At 31.1% G+C, this 19,827-nt stretch overlaps 1 protein-coding gene across 4 annotated transcripts in view; it reads right to left on the bottom strand.

Annotated features, from left to right (window-relative positions):
* The window catches only part of LOC115887253 (protein SERAC1), a 160,550-nt gene extending 142,079 nt beyond the window's left edge, over positions 1-18,471 (bottom strand). For 3 of the 4 annotated variants that reach the window (XM_030906632.1, XM_030906631.1, XM_030906630.1), the window contains exon 1: positions 18,170-18,471. The gene's annotated coding sequence lies outside the window, so the exon portion shown is untranslated. The remainder of the gene's footprint in view (positions 1-18,169) is intronic. The other variant, XM_030906634.1, reaches the window with a different exon arrangement.
* Positions 18,472-19,827: the final 1,356 nt, after the last annotated feature.

Genomic DNA, 19,827 nt, shown 5'->3' on the forward strand with positions numbered 1-19,827 from the left:
TTTGAGCATTTAATTTGATCTAGCTGATTTTTGTTACACAGTTATATATTTATATCTAGTTTTAATTCTGTGATAAATTAAAATACAGGGTGGCTCATCGAAAACGTTCCGCAAGGCATAACAGCTAGGTATTTTTTTTTCAAAAAATCCAAAACACGTCAATTTTTTTTTTTTTTTTTATTTTTGCCCAAAAATGATTAAAATCTTCAACCTTCTGTTAAATTTCAACTTTTTTCAAATGGGAAGGGGGGTTAAGTGCACCTCAATGAAAAGGGCTTTCTGTTCTCTATATTTCCCCACTTTTGTTTTTGTAAATGGTCGAGTCATTTGAAAATATGGAAAGATTGAAATTTTGAAAAGTACTTTTTGCAAAAACGCATAAATTGAATTAATTAAAAAACTTATCTTTATTAATGAAGCAATGCTGAAAATGTTGCCCGTCAATCTCCATACAGTAAAACAAATTGTTTTCAATCCGTTCTAGAACATTCTGAAGAACTTGCGGGTTCGTGACAAATATCAATAATTCGTTTTCGCAGGTCTTCTAATAAGGCGAGTGGTGTGCTATACACTTTACTTGTTATGTGTCCCCATAGAAAAATGTCTAAAGGAGTCAAGTCGGGTGACCGGGGAGACCACTCAATTGCACCTCTTCGTCTTATCCACCGACCGGGAAAGTATATTGTTTAAATAATTAAGCACATTTTGAGAGCTTAATGTGAAGCTGCACCGCATCTTGTTAACATATTATTCTGCGTATCCAGATTGTTCTCTAGATGTCATGTTAGGGCATGGGTCGATAGTACTTTTCCATACAATCCAAAGTTACATATCACCTGTTAGATTCTCCAGGAAGAAAAAAAGCACTCACAATAGAATTTCCAAAAAAACCAGCCCACACGTTCAATGTCTGAGGGTTTTGTGTGTGCACCTCGTGAAAAACTTTGGGGTTGTCCTCAGCCCACTACCGACAGTTGTGCCGATTACCTACACCGTTCAAAAAAGAAAGTACACCTCATACACCTAATTAGATCCTCAAAAAACTTTATTAGAAAAAAAAAAAACATCTAGAAATAATAAGAAAAAAACAAATTGGTCGAGGAATTTATTATATCACTACTTTACTCTGCTAAATGTTTAAAATACCACTCTATTCAAATTTCATCCTTCAAGTTCCTCAAATGACTCGACCAGATTTCAACAAACGAAGCGGAAAGAATATACGAAAAATGACAGCCCGTTTCATCTGCGGACCACGACCCCAATTTCGAAAAATTGGGAGGTACACCCCTCCGCTTAGAGGGTTGAATATTATGCAATCATTTTTGGGACAAATGTGTTCACGCTCACAACAAAACTTTTACGATGTTTCATAACATTATATCTCTGAAAAAAAATTATACCTACATGGCCCTGATGCCGTTGCGGAACCGTATTGAACGATGGCGCTCCACCCCTGATAATGTTTAGAACGATGTATTCTTTATACAGTATGATTTCCTACAATCCTTCAAATTTGTAGTATAAATCCTAACCACAAGCCTTCTGATTTTCAGACCTCTTTCATACTGAAAATCAACTTGTAATCCGATAGATCCTTTGTGAAACACATGACACAAAAAATCCCGATTAAGATATTATAAGTTCTCTAAGAACGTCTAATTGCAGAGCTAGACGGGCACAACCCCATATGAACCGATATCTGAACGCTTCGATATAATATGAATCATGCCACACAAAGCAGATTCTTAATCTAAATTACACTGAATAAAATTTGAAATTTATGTCATAAACCCACTTAAATGTTCAAATTTCACTTTTCTTTTCTAGAACGGCCATTTGAAAAATAGATAATAATAATATGACATTTGGCCGCTATATGCCTTCAGAATACTACCCGAATTCATGTGATATATATGAAATCCGAAGGATCAATACTAGATTTTTATCTTTTTAATTGTTGAAGCGCCTAGTAAAAATGTGTAGTGTTTTGTAATAAGCGAATTGTGACAAATTGGCGAAGGTTATATTCAAATAGTTAGTTGTGTGTTAGTAAGTAATATCCGCCTTTAAAGCGTACATTCAGCCTGAGAGCGTCGAGCGTCGCGTCGCCTTTGCGTCGCGTCCGCTGTTTGAAATGACATCAATCACTTAACTATAAATAATAGACCGTATCAGGCACACGAGCGTGCGTTTGGCGTTGCGCTGGCGTCCGCTGAGCGTTGGGGTTCGAGTTCAATGGAGTGGACGCGACGCTCGACGCCCTCAGCCTGAAAACATGGTTTTACGTTTTTTATAAATAAAATATTATTATATATTAGTGATAATTTTGTCAGATCTGGTAAAACTTTTCATGGATAACTTTCTTTACACTATAATCGATTTAAAAAAACTCGCCGTACTCTTCAGACTAAAAACATCGCGTAATTGAGCTTAACGTTACAGGTCTGAGTAAAGAGATCTATTATGTATGTTAATATAAATCTAAGATAACAAAAACTACAGTCAATAGAGAGCAGAGTTGAAATAAAATGATCGATCCACGAAGAGCTATTACTGTGCTTTAGAAAAAAATCGAATACCAACCATAACATCTGCATTTTACTGAACGCATATATTATGTAATCAAATATAAAGAATATAAATTATTTTTTTTTTTTTTTTTTTTTTTTTTTATTTAATAAAATATTAACCAATAAAATTTATTAACACAATTTTTTTTTTTGTATGTTTTATGGGATGAAAAAATTTGAATACTAATTAACAAGAGTTTTAAAATCAAGTTCAAGAAAACTAATTACAAGATAGATTTTATTAATAGACAAAAATATCACATTATTCACATTTCTTTGAAAAAAGGAAAGAAAACTTTTGTATAACTGATAGTTCTTCTCAGTAACTTCTTTAATCGGACACACCATACCATACTTAACAAAAATCAAAAATTAGTAACACCGAAATTACTAAATTATTTCTATATTCTATATATTATTTAATTATAAATTAAATTTTATTATTTTCGCTCTGTTTGTAGCAATACATTGCCTACTAATATGCTTAAACTATTTTTAGCTGCACCTTCAGCGACTGTACTGATAATGAAATAGAGTAACAATATGTCAAGATATACTTGGGTCACGCAGATGTGCACCACCAAGTCGACGCACAGCCGGGCGTAACATCAGCTCTTTCTTCGAAAGGTCATTACGCGGCCTTGCTTGACTTACTTGACACCCTGTATTCTTTGCTTGATTAAGCAAAGAAAATTTGCAATCTTTTACTAAAAGATGACGACATCACTAATAGCGTGCTATGTATTACCACAACACTATTTATATTTTTTTTTTTTTTTTTTTTTTATGAATTATCGCTTGTCAAATATCTTTAATTTCGACATTGACTCACTGACAGATCATCAGAATTCATTCTAAGCATAGATAAAAGAAAATAATCTTCTATTATTCTAAGGTACTTCTAGATATGTCACAAACTTCAAACTTTGAATTTTAGGTACTATTAAGCCCCGTTCTCAGAACAGCGAGTGTCGCCAGCGACACATCGAAAGAACCAATTAGATTTGTACAAAATTCAAACAGCTGTCAATTTTAAATTTAGTACAACTCCCATTGATTGTTTGAAACGTCAAACTGTGTCGCCAGCGACGTCGTTCTGAGAACGGGGCTTTAGGCTTATAATGACAGAAAAAATGAAAAATCTCGAAATATCCTTATGGATTAAAAATTAGTTGTCTAGCCGCTACCCGTAGCTTAAGATACGCGCACACTGACCAGAGCCGCACGCGCCGCATCAACCGAAGAAAAATATTGTTTGTGTTACTTTCAGTGAAGGTGCGCACACTAGCCAGAGCCGCACGAATCGCATCGACGAAAATGGGGCCAGCATTGTTGGGCCAGAATGATTTTCGATAAATGCGGCTAGTGCTGCTGACGTCAAACGCAATTCCTTCGACTCTACGTATCGTAGGTAGCCGAAGAGGAGATTAGAAATTCAATATGCTAAGAAAGTTCGCAAATTTTTCATGGTTCATATTGAACATTTTTTAGTTCATCCTCAATTAAATATGGAAATAATGTGGATTTTTGCAAATATTGTGAACCTATAACTTTCGATTCTTTCTCGTGATTTCTTCTTCTATTAGCAAGAAGCTTATAATGATTTCTTGTTCGTTTTCATTCATTGTCGAGAAATATTAAAAAACAAGCTTATCACCGCAGACAGGACTCTGGAAGCGACTGATGAGAAATTCTATTGGCAAATACGGGTGTAGTAGGGGCAAAAAGAAACAAAATAGCGAATAACGGGGCGCGTGCGGCGCGTTCGGTACGGCTCAGTGTGCGCGACAGGAAAAAAAAGTGTGATTCGTGCGGCGCGTGCGGCAAATGCGACCTTTACTCTCCAGTCCAAAAAAAGGTAGAAAACTAGAATTAATCGATTTGATCTGGACTTATTTTATTTGTATACAGGGTGATTCTTAACCTATACGCATAAAGGGGTGGGAAATTATTGCTGATGACAAATAATGACTAATAATGAAAAAAAAAGTAAAATATTTTTATTTACGGAGATATCAAACTATTTGAAATAAAAACAAAAAACGTAAATTCAATTAAATTGAATGTGCACTAAATATTTTTATTTACGGAGATAACAAACTATTTGAAATAAAAACAAAAAACGTAAATTCCATTAAATTGAATGTGCACTAAATATTTTTATTTACGGAGATAACAAACTATTTGAAATAAAAACAAAAAACGTAAATTCCATTAAATTGAATGTGCATTTACTGATAAAGTTGACAAATTTTTGTGAAAAAAAAACTCAAATGATTTCAGAATCTAAAAATATTTTACTGACATTTTTTTTCATTATTAGTTATTATTTGTCTCTCACACCGATTCGCTCACCGTCATCAAAATTCTAAGGTACTTCTAGAAGTTCTTCTAGTCTTACAAAATTGAAACTTTGAATTTTCGGTACCTACTATTAAGAAAAGTGAATTTTAGGTACTATTAAGAAAAAACATCTTTGTTACTTTAAATGGAACACCCAGTATATTATTACATTTTTGGAAACTACTTTCATATCTCATAATTTTTCGCATATACTAACCTATACTTATCTCTTAAAGTTTTCAAGATAAAAAATAAAATATGTGTAAAATTGACAAAAATATGATTGTGAATAAGCATTGGTAAAATCATGAATTGAACATTTTTGAAATTTGGGTTAGAATGAAAGTCGTTTTATATTTTTAATGGGATTTAATTTACTTATACAGGGTACGGCAATAATGCGTCGGGCATCTGTAGCTCCTAGAATAAAAAACTTGGGTATTTAGTTTAAGTGTAAACCTAAATAATGTACAAAGATGTATTTGAGGCAAATATTTGAACTTCTATAGGGTAGCTCAAAAAAGTGTGAGTGAATCGGGATGATTTTTTTAAATGGAACACCCTGTATATTATTGCATTTTTGGCGTCCTTTCAGATCACTTTACATAATCCTAAGATATGAATAAATATATTTAGATAGTTTCAGAGATATTAATAAATAAATAAAAAATAAATATTTTTCAAGCTTCATTAAAAAAATATATTACAAATACAATATTACAATAACTGCCTTGAAATCAAAACTATATTAGGTATTTATTTTAGATGGTCTATACTTAATTTTGATATAAATATTGTAATCTTAAATCATACAGAGTGTTCAAAATTCTACGCCAAATTTTCTAAAATATAAAATATGTTTTTTTTATTTTTTTAAATGGAACACCTTGTATATTATTTTTTATTAGATGGAGAATTAAAAAATGAACATTTTTTGTATTTAACGTATTTCAAAAATTTTAATGGTTTGGTGTGTGCTTGGCTCTGTCAACGGTAAAATACGAGAGAAAAATAATTGGGTGGCTTTGATAGAAATTTATTATGGCATATCAAATGCCAAACCAAACCGCGAATATCTGCGAAACCATTAAACATTTTGAAATACTCTAAATACAAAAAATGTCCCCCCCCCCCCCCCAATGTGTAATTGAGTTGGGATATTAGTCATGACAACGCGACGCGGCGTCTAAATCCCAAATTTGTCAAAAATAAAAAAAAAAATTTGCCGCTGCACTAATGTGAAGCGGATATTGCCATCAACTTAGATTACAAAAAATAATAACAACTTGGGCCACTTTCAAGACCAGACGACTAGTCTATACTAATATAAAAATCCTTAAGTGACTGACATACTGATTAATCACGCGATCCTGCCCAAACCACTCAACGTAAGAAGCTCAATTTTGGCATACAGGTTGATTCTAGGGTGTAGAGGTTCGATAAAGAAGGGTTTTTTTCGAAATTCCAGTTCCAAGAGGGTGAAACCACCCCTCAAATATTACAATATTTTTTTATTTAAAAACGGCCAAGTATCCGAAAAACGCTTAAACACGTATATGTTATTTTGTTTTATTACATATTTTAAGATTTTTTAAAAATGTATACAGGGTGTTTCGAAAAATCTGGTAATTGATTAATCACGATCCTGCTTAAAGCGCTTGACGTAAAAAGCTGATTTTTGGAAAACAGATTGACTTTAGGGTGTAGAGGTTCGATAAGAAGGGATTTTTCGAAACTCGAATTCTAAGGAGGTGAAACTATCCCTCAAATATTAAAATATTTTTATATTTAAACCGGTGAGTTTTTCGGAAAACTCTTAAACACGTATATTTTATTTTGTTGTTTTACATATTTTAAGATTTTTTATAAATTTATACAGGGTGTTTCATAAAATATGACCATTGAGTAATCACGATTCTGCTTAAACTGCTTGACGTTTAAAGCTGATTTTTGGTAAACGGATTGAATGTGGGGTGTAGAGGTTCGATAAGGAGGGGTTTCTCGAATCTCAAATTCCAAGAGGGTAAAAACGCCCCTCAAATATTACAATATTTGTTATTTAAAAAACGGTTCGTCTTCCGGGAAAACGCTTGGACAAGAATAATTTATTTGGTTTTTTACATATTTTGAATTTTTTTAAAAAATCATACAGGGTGCTCCAAAAAGTTGGGTAATTTCTTAACCACGATTCTGCTTAAACGGCTTGACGTAAAAAGCTTATTTTTGGCAAACGGATTTTTCGAAAGTCAAATTCCAACGAGATAAAACTACCCCTCAAGTATTACCAAATTAAATAATAATATCGCCATATTGTTTTTTCTCATGCTGACATAAATGTGAGAAAATTTTATCCAGTTTTTATGTTAATGGAAATTCTTGCTTTGCTTTATCATCACCATTACAAATGATTAATTCGACGGGAACGAAGTCGCTGGTACACGCTAATTATTAAATAAAATATTAAGGATGATACGATTTTATTTTAATTTTAGTTTAGAGTTGTTATAACAATAATTATTTATGCATGTTATAATGTTCAATAATGTTAAATTTAAATTTTAAATTAATAAAACAATTTTTTTAAAACAAGGGTTTTTATTCCTATCACGATACATTATTACATGTATTATGGCCTCTAAAAAAAAGTAGGGAGTTGGGAAAATTGCTTGTGCTCATTCAAACAGAAAAAGGAAATTGTAAAAAATACCCTAATTTGTATTGCCTCCACTGGCTATAACTGCCTGTATACGTTTGTTCATACTGTCATTGAGACTGAATATATCATATTGCGTTATATTTTCCCATTCTTCTTTAAGGACCAAGCGAAGTTATTTAATAAAGCTGGTTGGAACTTTTATTGTGGGTGTCGTCAAAAGTCATAATAGTTGCTAATTAAGTAATGATCAACACTGTCCCGCTTTTTCATTATGAGGATATGTCAACCCTGCTTGTATGTTGCTAAAATTTTATTGTTTATATCCAAACTTCTTTTAAAATTTAGATCGTTCTTTTCGAAAAATGACGTAACTCGAAACTCGAAACAGTGGGACGTAACTTTGAGGAATAGTAACAAAAATTTGTTCGACGTAACTCGAAACGACGTAACACGAAACGACGTAAATCGAAGACTGCCTGTATAGTTCACAATAATCACCAAAGCTGCCTTGTCATATTGAAAAATAAAACTTCAAAAATACATTATAATTAAAAAAATTGCAAATTGTTGGTGGAAAGTTCATTTCGCTAGTAAAAATTAACCGAGGCATGTATTGACATGATCCAAAAAATAAAATGCTCAGGAGACATGGTTCTGACGTAAAATTATATTTCAGGAAAATTTACACACGAAATTATTGCACAGAGTGTGTAAAAATTAGGGTAAAAAAACAACCCCTCGATTAACCCTGTATAATATGCCAAATACTAAAGTTTATTAAAAAACTATGTTTACAAATTAAAGCTGATATAATAATATGCAGCTTGCTAAAAAAATCATGAAAATAGAGCTAAAAATATCAAAAACTATAAGAGTTTAAATTTGACCAAAATTTTCTCCGTTGCGTTTTTTTTGCATCTGAGTATATACAGGGTTGTTCACCACATACGACACGGAGTATTGTAGCTAAACGATGAGATTTTTACAAATTGTAAGTTTGGGGTTCGTTGAAGGACTATTAGAGCTACAATTTAAAAATATTTTTAGAAGATACAGAGTGTCCCAAATAAATAAAAAATATCAAAGTTGTATTTTTTTAAATGGAACATCCTGTATATTATTACATTTTTAGTTTCTACGATTAAAATAAAGGTAAATTTGATTAAGGTTTATTATACTTAAACCTTACCGTTTTTGAAATATTTTCAATTTTGTGAAATTGCAGTAAAAATTTTACAGCTTCATTTCTCTAAGGGTATCAATGTTTTCAATACTAAATATTTAATTAAATTTATTTATTGATCAGTTATTGTGTTGCAATAATAAAAATAATACTACCTTATACAGAGTGTCTAAAAATTTATTTTAAATAATTATTAGCTTCAAACGGCAATAACTTCTTTAATTTAAATGGAATGCCCTGTATATTTTAGGAGAATCAGATGCACAATTAAATTGTCTATCAAATTGTATTATACCATTTTTTACCTATCCCTTCAAGTTTTCGTATAAAATGCATTTTCTTATAATTTAGACCTCATTTATCAATATATCAATGGAATATTGACATTTTAGATTGTTTTTAAAGCAACAAATGTACAAAATGTACAGACTAGTAATATTATCGTTTTTAGCAAAACGATAATATTACTAGCCCATTTGTATGCAAAAAGAAAACTATTTAAATCTTTATAAAAGAGTATACCATTAATTAAATATAACACCATTATTTGCGCCCATATACTAATTAATTACATACTTAATTGTGTTCGTTATTAAATTATTATAAATAAATGTGGATTTGAGTCAGAAATCAATATAATAATAAGTTATCAAATTAAAGTCTCTGTAGTTATAAATAAGCATTTATTAAAAAATGAAATATCATTTTTAAGGTGTTACTTTTTATCACACTTCTAATGCCCATACAAAATTCAGTTTATTAGTATTTGGAGCAATTATTATTAATCAACGCAAACAGTCAGTTAATGTAGTTTGAATACTGGAATCATATTAATTGATCCTCTTTAACAAATATTTAAACACTTTTTTTTTATTTTTCAATGAAATAAACGAATTATATCGACAATATTACTATCTGTACTCTTTAAAAATTTGGTACATCTTTAAAAATAATCTAAAATGTCAATAGTCCATGGGTATATTGATAAATAAGTTCTAAATTACAAGAAAATGCATTTTCTACGGAAACTTAAACAGATAGGTAAAAAATGGTATAATATAATTTGATAGACAATTAAATTGTGCATCTGATTCTCGTAAAATATACAGTCTATTTAAATTAAACAAGTTATTACCGTTTGAAGCTAATAATTATTTAAAATAAATTTTTAGACACTCTGTATAAGGTAGTATTATTTTTATTATTGCAACACAATAACTGATCAGTAAATAAACCAGTAAATATTTAGTATTAAAAACTTTGATACCCTTGGAGAAATGAAGCCTTAAAATTTTTACTGCAATTTCACAAAATTGAAAATATTTCAAAAACGGAAAGGTTTAAGTATAATAAACCTTAATCAAATTTACCTTTATTTTAATCGTAGAAACTAAAAATGTAATAATATACAGGGTGTTCCATTTAAAAAAATACAACTTTGATATTTTTTACTTATTTGGGACACTCTGTATCTTGTAAAATTATTTTTAAATTGTACCTCTAATAGTCCTTCATCGAACCCAAAACTTACAATTTGTAAAAATCTCATCGTTTAGCTACAATACTCCGTGTCGTATGTGGTGAACAACCCTGTATTTCTTTTGAGGGTTCATTCAAAAATCGACATTCCGCCGAATTGACGAACCGAATCAGCGAATAGCGAGGCTAACACTAAAAATAAAAAACGGCGTTAAGATACCTCAGAGATGACGAGCAATGACAGGGTGCTACAAATTCGAGGTACGAGCATTGGTATCTCGGAAACCGTAATAGATACGAAGATGGTTAAATTGGGGCAAAGTTCCGCCTTGGGCTGTTCACCAAGATGCCATCAAAAAAGTTGTAAAAATTTCAAGGATTGCTGAGTTTTTTCAAAAAAACTGATTTTTCTGAAAACTAATTTTATTTTTTCCTGTCGTTACTTTTTAGAAAATCAAAAATCTAATTGCACATTCTCATAGCCACTTTATTAGGGCTATCTGATGGTATTTTTAGGTTTTCAAATTAGCTGATAATTTGTGAGACGGACCTGCATTTTTTATTTCAGACGTTGAAAGGACTCAGTCTCCTGAGTACAAACTCAGTCTCCTGAGTACAATGATATGCCACACTTTATATTTTTTTTAGTTTTGAGTACCTTAACAGCAACAAAACTATTTAATTATTATTTAAAAAAATTAAAGTCCGACTCTGTTTTTTAAATTATTTAATCTGATTATATTCATCGCAACAATATTGATCAGTGCTAATTAACATTGAATAAGGAATATTGAGCCAATTGAAAGATTGAAATAAATAATATCCAGATCAGCAATTATTATTTTTAATTTTTCTTATTGTGAATTTGAAATTCTCAGTGTCAGTGTCAAATCTAATAATTTGCATAATATTAATCGTAGTTATTATGACTAAATTAACTTCTACAAACTAGTTTCTAATGCTCTACATAGTCTACATGTGCGAAAGGGTTACCACTTACCACCCTCCCTATGCATAAATTTATTTTTCGTTCAATTTTATTTATAGCTTTTGAATAGATGTTCTTATACTTTTGAATGCATTTTGTACTCTTTATTGTAACTGCCGAGATGTGTTGATTTCATTTTTTTGTAAAATTTGTACCTGTCGCATTACTTGACGTCATCAGACAGTCCAGGAACTTCGCTGGCCATTATACTGCTCTACCATTTCCAATCCATCTTCCGGGGAAATTATTTGATTGTTTATATTACATTTTATTTATATTATTTTTTATAAAAAAATGTATTGCATTTGATTTTCCGTATTCAACCCACGTCATTGTTAAGTTTGAAAGCTTATCAATATTTTAGCGATGAATATATTAAATATTAAAAAAAACAGAGCCGGACTTGAAATTAGTTTAAATAAAATGTGTCCAAATTTCCAAAACAAAAAAAATATTGAGTGTGGCATATCATTTTTTGTTATTATTTGTTATTTATATTAATGATCTACTTACAATCCAAAAAAAACAAGGTAGGTAGTTTTAAATTAAAATAGATTGTTTCTATGTATGTATATCGGATATATAAAATTGTATTCAGAAAAATTCAGCAGCATATTCTGCAGATAAAAATAAGTGAAAAAGTTCGTATAAATGTATGCCCTAAAATGCTTAGTTTCGGAGATACAGGGTGTAGAAGTTTCATTTTTATTTTGATTTTTCCACATACACTATCGGACAAAGAAATGAAACTTAACACTTGCTCGAAATATTGTAGTATTGCAAATCATAGGTACCCAATTATACATGCATGATAATACAAATACAATAAAATTTAAAAACTACGAAGTAGGCTATGAGTATACATGACAGCAAGAATTTTTACTAACAAAACAAATGAATTTATTTTGACATTTAGTTTTAAATCCTTAATAGTAACGCGTCAAAAGTAGAGTAACATTCAAATAATTCATTCCAAAGAAGGGTTTTAGCAAAAGTAAAGGCCAACATAATTGTGCGACGTTTATTTTATGTTTTTTTTAACATTTCTATGCTGGATTAGTCATGCCAAGAGTAATTCCAATTTCAAAAGACTTGAAGCAAAGAGTTGTGAATGCATTCATGGAAGGTAACAAACAAACCGATATTTCAAGACAGTTTGTGTTACCCCGGTACAGTGTATCTAAAATAATTTCATCGTATAATGAGAGGGGACACTTAGAAAAGTTGCCAAAATCGGGAAGGCCAGAGAAAACAATAGTAATGACCGACAGACGCATCAAAAGAATTGCTCAAAATGATCCTTGGTCCGCACGTAGAATTATTGCCGAAATTCCAGAAATTACGATTGGTATACGAACAGTACAAAGAAGATTGCAAGTAGTAAGTTGATGCAAAGTTATTTAGTAGACGTCCTGCTAAAAAGCCGTTAGTTTCGGAATGAAATAGAGCAGCAAGGTTGGCATTCGCACGTCGGCATTTAAACTCGACCGTCAATGATTGGAAAAAAGTTCTGTTCAGCGATGAAATGCGCTGCAGAAAATTAAATCCTGATGGAATGAGACGTGTGAGACGACCAATCAATACAAAGTTTAATCCTAAATACGTAACACCTACAATTAAACACGGTAAAGGTATTGTATTTTCATGGGGTTGTTTCTTATGGAATGGGATAGGCCCTATACACTTTATTAATGACACGATGGACCGATTTGTTTATAGGGATATCATGCAGAATGTTATGCTTCCTTATGCAGAATGGGAAATGCCACTGCGTTTTATTTTCCAACAAAACAACGATCCAAAACACTCTTCACAAGTTGTTCAACAGTGGGTTAGGGAAAATGACTTTCGAGTTTTGCAATGGCCAGCACAATCCCCAGACCTTAATCCCATTGAAAATCTCTGGGAAGAAGTAGAACGTCGTATTCGTACCCAAATGTTTCCAAATAAACAATCCTTGATAGATAAAATTAATGAAGTTTGGACAAATCTTCCCGAAAATGTCATTCAGAAGTTGATTGCTTCAATGCCGCGCCGTTATCAGCAAGTTATTAATAATAATGGATATTCTATCAATTACTAATGTATTACTTTCAATTATTATTGTTCTTAAATGTGATAAATATTTTTTGTTGAAATAAGACACAATAAAATCTGCTGAATACAATTAGTTTCTCTATTGTCGCCCCCATTCTCCTCAATTTTTATAATCATTATTATTTACCATTTTTAAACTGATTAAAAGTACACCAAAATTTTGTAAAATATTATTTTTTTTTGTAAGAATAGTTTGTTAGTAAACATAGCTGAAAATCAGAACCTAATATTTTTTTTTATTCAAACATGAATAAAAATGCACTTTGTTGCTCTACTTCTGTCCGATAGTGTATGTTCCGAACTAACATCGATATTTGGATAAAAATTGGTGTCTTGGAGTTTTTGATAAAAAAAGTTCTCTTGGTAAAGGTATCATAATTAAGGTCTCTTGGTCTACGAGTAACATGTTTATTTCTTGTCATTGACATATATTGATAATTTCCATTCTAAATATCTTGATAATGGTTAGCCGTAGTGATTTTTACGAAGATACTTTTTAACGTAAAAAGCGGCGGAAACGTATATTTTATTATTCGGTATTTTAATTCAGGTACGGACGAAACATTACTTTTTAAAATAGTTAAGTGGTGCCCTCGCCCCCTACAAATAGGAGTCATATTGACATCGAAATCAAATTTTTCATGTCAAAAAACACCCAGATACCAATTTGAATCCGAATATCGACATTAGTTCAGAAATTATTTGAGTAAAATAATAAAACCGAAATAAAAATGAAATTTCTACACCCTGTATCTCCAGGGTGCAGAAATAATGAAGCATTTAAGGACATAATTTATAAGAACTTTTTTGAGGAACTTTTTCAAGTTTCCCAAATACATTTCGAACCACCCTGTATATGAGATTGTTAGCGACAAAACTCTTAATCTATAGCAAATATTAAAGAAATATAGTTTGTGAGGAAGAATATTTTTCCTTACAAAAGAAACAAAACAATTATTTTGGAATATAATACAGGAATATAATAATTGTCAGGTCTGACAGGATTTTTTGGAACCAAACCCTAACATTAAACTGTTAATGTCGACATTAACTGGACATCGCACTTTAACCGTAACATATGCAATGCGTGGGATCCGTATTCTTCATTGGCGTAACAACAGGGGTGCCGCCCTTCCCCCCCCCCCCTCCTGCTGCTGGGCACCCCCAGAGAAATCCTGAATTATGACTCTTGGCTAAGTATTAATTTTATTTGCTTGTGATGCAGTAAAAATGACGTTTTCCAGTTTTGTTTAGTTAATATTATTTTGTTGTGTTCAAAAAATGTTCTAGAAAATTTGTAGGTATTTAAGTAATCTACGGGAACACGGTTTGATAACCAAGCCTATGAAATTTATTGATAGAGAAATTCATGTAAAGGTTTTATTCCAAAAATGTGTTTTTTAATATTATTTTTAATTTTTAAAAAAACAAAAGCCCTAGGCTTCCCCTGGGCTCAACACTAGGCCCCCCAGGCCCACCCCAGGATAAATTGCTAGTTACGCTAATGGTATTCTTTTATGTTTTTTTTTATCGAAATGGATAGTAATTTTGATGCCCCTCATATTATACAGATACAGAATTAATTTATTGAATCACTGGTTTTATGTAAATAACTTTATGCTATTACATAATTTTCAGAGAAAAATTAAATAATTTCGATTAATTTAGTTAGATTTTACTTAATAAACCTTGAATTAGTGTTTGATCACCCAATTAGGCTAAAATAACCATTAAAATGCAATATCATTGGTTAACCCAGCATAAATTAATTTTTTTCTTAAAAAATGTTCCTTGGATTGGTAATGTTTTAAACAAAATATAATGATATTTCACTTAAATAAGAGCAGATGACTGTCAATAAAAATTATAAGAACTTCATTACATAGAAAAAAATTGGCGCCAGGAGGCACGTATAGCTGCCCGTACTAAAATATGTTAATAAAAAGTTGGTAGGCTTAAAAATTTAAAAAAATTGTAACTCAGTAGCTAGCGAAACGCGGTTTTCAATTTAAGATTAGGAATAAAATTTGCAACAAAATTTGTAATAACATCAAAATCAGTCAAAGTCGCAGTTTTTGAGATAATTGATTATTTACATATTTTAGTATGGGCGGCTATAGGTGCCTCTCGGCGCCATTTTTTTTTCTATAGGCTTGGTGCATTTCACTTGATTTTAAAAATTTCAACAATAGTGCCACACAGCGCTTCGTACGGTAGAAATTGGAACATTCCGGCTCAGTATTTCACGCAGTCCCGATGTTGATCGCATTGATGATTGAAACATTAAAATTGTGGCTACTAGTGCTAACTACTAGTGCCAGTTATTGAAACTATAAAATTCTCAGGTATGAAGTTTGTGTGATATAACGCTGTTTCGGGTAGTAAATTATTAGCGGGTAGCGTTATTATGTGACAATTTCAAATGATAATTTGCCGAAAAAATGTTAACACGAAAAGGAGAGCATAATAATAATTGCGTCGTTGTAGTGTGAGTGCAATAACACTCAATACAACTCTTCCGGAACATTTGAAAAAATCACAGCTTTATCACACCGAACGTAGGGATTGTACTGGTAGTGGGTCACTAATTGCTCTTGGTCACATACTCTAGATTCACTCTGGATTTTAAGTATAACGTCGCATTATGACAAAAATTTCATTAATTTCAAAATTATTCAAGATAAGAGAAATGAAAAAAGAAAAGAAACAAAAAAGAACAAAAAAATATACATAAACCGAAAGACATGACAATACATTTTAAAGTATAGGTTCTTCTCTACATATGTATAGGTAAGTCCGGACTTTGTAAAATGTGCTTGTGAAAAATAAATTACAAAATCAATGCAGAAATCAAAAAATGGGGATTAGATAAATTCTCGTTTTCTTTCTGTTATTTTTTATTTTCATCGTAAGAAAAATGACATAAGATAAAATGACGCACTATATGTTTATTTAATAAAGTTGTATCATCTATTGTGTCTGTTAATTTTTTTTAGTGTCGCAATAACATGTAAATAAATCAATTTTTAATTTAAAATCAAGATAACAAAAGAAAATATATATAATACAAAAGAAGTTAATGGAATTAGCATTTTTTATTTAATAAAGTGAGACTTTCAATTTAGTAAATAAAGATGAACTACAGAATTATTACGAAAATACATAGCAAAAAATTCTAGATACAATTTGTCCGGTGGTTTTTTAATGACACAATACAGAAATGACACTAATTTGTAGCCAACTCTAATAATTAAAACGTACCTAAGGGTTGTACTTGCAGTGGATCATTATTATTTGGTATTGGTCCTACATTTTAGATTCACTTTAGAGATCAAAAATGAGGATTAGATAAATTCTCGTTTCCTGTCTGTCATTTTTCATTTTTCACCGAAAGAAAAATGACATAAGATAAAATGACTCAACTATGTTTATTTAATAAAGTTGTATCTATTGTGTCTGTTTTTTTAGTGTCGCAATATACCATGTAAATAAACCAATTTTTAATTTAAAATCAAGATAACAAAAGAAAACATATATAATACAAAAGAAATTCATGGAATGGATTTTTTTATTTACAGACAATTTAGGCAGGTTTTAGGGCAGGTGTAATAGGGGAATTACCCCTATTACCCCTGTTCTAAAACCGCGCTTGAGAGTAAACTAGTTTGCAACTTTTGTCTCAAAATAGTCGCACCGTAGGCTATGCGCCCGAGGTAAAAACCTCTCTTGTCAAAAAGAAGTCTTGTTTTTTTTTCGTCCGAACCATAGTTTTTACTTAAAAAAAAATAAAGTCAGTTTACTTCAGGGTCATATTGCTAAAAAACTGACGCAGTGATTGTTCTGTGGAAATCGTTTCTGCATCGGCTGAATGAAAATTAAGATATACAAAAAAAATTGTACATCAAAAATTTCGTTACATTACAAACACCCTGTATTTATTTCAAAATATTAAGTGAATTAATTGGACAACAAAAGAAAATATATATGACAAAGTACTCAAAACTTAGTTTAAGGAGTGGAACATTTTATTTAATATAGTGACTCAATTTGGTAAATAAAAATAAACTGCAAAATCTCTACAGACAATACATACTAAAAAATTCTTAGAAAAAAATTTCCGGTTGTTTTTTTAATGACACACTAATGAAGGATTAGGATTAATAATCCTAATGATGAATTAGGATTAATAATCCTAATAATTGAAACGTACCTAAGGGTTGTAATGGTAGCGACAGTAGCGACCTCTCGTTTTTAGTATAACGTCGCATTATGACAAAAAATTTCATTAATTTTAAAATTATTCAAGAAGATAAGAGAAATTATTATGGGAGAATAAAAAGTTATACACAAAACGAAAAGACATGGCAATAAATTTTAAACAATATTTTCTTGTCTACATATAGATAAGTGCGGACTTTGTAAAATTTGCTTGTGAAAATAAATTACAAAATCAATGCAGAGATCAAACAATCAGGATTAGATAAATTCTCGTTACCTTTCTGTTATTTTTCATTTTCACCGAAAGAAAAATGACAAGATAAAATGACGCCGCCTATGTTTATTTAATAAAGTTGTATCTATTGTGTCTGTTAATTTTTTTAATGTCGCAATACCATGTAAATAAACCAATGTTTAATTTAAAATCAAGATAACAAAAGAAAATATATATATAATACAAAAGAAGTTCATGGAATGGATTTTTTTATTTACACTCAATTTAGTAAATAAAAATGAACTACAGTATCGCTACGAAATTACATAGGCAGTAGATACAATTTGTCGGTTGTTTTTTTAACGACACAATACATAAATGACACTTATTTGTAGCAATTCTTATAATTAAAACGTACCTATAAGGGTTGTACCGGTAGGGGCTTAAAATTTGGTCCTATATTCTAGATTGGCTCTCGATTTTAACCTTAGAATTCCGCCCGGTTAACAAGTTGTATTTTTATAGGCACGAATCTCGCGTTTGTATGTATACAACGTTCTATTTTTTGAGTCATAGGCCGTTTCCGTGTCGAAAATACAAAGGTGTGCGTGTTACTTGCCGTTCGTCAGCCGCCGACGAAAATTTCGCGACTATTCTGATTTTCGAGCGCGCGAGTTCAGGGTTTGTCAAGTGCCCGGCGCGGCGGTGGCGCATGTGATTTTTGTTCTAATATTTTTCTCGATGATCGTTGTTGGTCGCGTTGACCGATAGAAACCGAAATGAAAATCATTTTATGTCGCTGCTAAAAAAACATACTCTACACTCTACCATAGTAGAAGGAAAAGAGTAGTTGCACTCTCTCAAATATTTTCTGCCAGCTTTTACAATCTGTCGAATATCGGCAGATTGTCGAGCGTTTCAGTTAAGTTCCGTCCGTCGACCTGCGAGGTTCGAGCGTTGCGTCCCAGCACATAGACGAATTGACAAAAAATGAATCTCACTGTGTGCTGTTATTGATTGCAGTAATAATTAAAAAATTGTGCTTTCAGTTTTTTTTTGAGAGTCATTTGTGATCATGTTTGTGTTCAGGTTAATTTTCTCATGACTGATTATTACTTAATAATTTGATATTATTTTCATTTAAACCTCAATTTTTAACGATTTTACTTTTGACAACCATCCCTTGCTTGCTGTTTAACGAACTGCACCATCATTGAACAAAAATTTGCTAGTACCGAAAGTACCGAAAAAAAACTGGAAATCCCGGTTCCTTAGAGGCATGGTACCGAAATTTCCAGTTCCGAAAAGCAGCTCCGGTTCCGAAAACCCTGCAAAATAAATGCAAATATTTTTAGGAGTAGTATATTTTGACCCCAGAAATTGATAATATGGTAACTAGGGTTCAGAACCGGAAATTCTCGGTTCTTTTAAGATATCAACGAACCGGGACTCGAAATTATTAATTCCCGGCTCTTTCGGTACCTTCGGGACTCGGTAACAATAACTAAAAAAATATTCTTTTATTACGTGAGAAAGTAGTGATGCTATTTCTCATTGTTCTTGCTTCTTTTCTCTTTTGAAATTTCTGTAATGTTAATTAGCAATTATTGAAGTTTAAATATGTTATTTAATTATTTAGTACCATGTGTTGTTCAATGTATTACTTATCCAATGAAAATCACCTAATCAATATATTACTACAAAACAAACACGTTAAAATTAAATTTGTTTTAAATTAAAAAAAAAGTTGTAGAAAATCTTTGAAATAGATAATAATATAAAAATATGTCATTACATATTCTTTCCGCATTTCTTCCCATCAGAAGATTTTCAAATACAGAAGAACTGTTACTTACACGAAATGTGAAAATATTCTGTTTTCAAGCAAATTTTTACTCGATGATCAATTTTTTTTTATTTTATTTTATTGTGAACTCATATTTTCCTAAATACATTTCTGTGAAACTATAGCGAGTGTCACGACTATACTTTGCCTAGTTATAGACCACGACTATACAACTATGTCAGTGGTTACGGGACGCGAGAACAAGGTCATATAAAGTGGCAGAAAAAGAA

Source organism: Sitophilus oryzae, unplaced genomic scaffold (assembly GCF_002938485.1).
Source record: "Sitophilus oryzae breed Bouriz unplaced genomic scaffold, Soryzae_2.0 scaffold_557_pilon_pilon, whole genome shotgun sequence".
Classification (NCBI taxonomy): Eukaryota; Metazoa; Arthropoda; class Insecta; order Coleoptera; family Curculionidae; genus Sitophilus; species Sitophilus oryzae.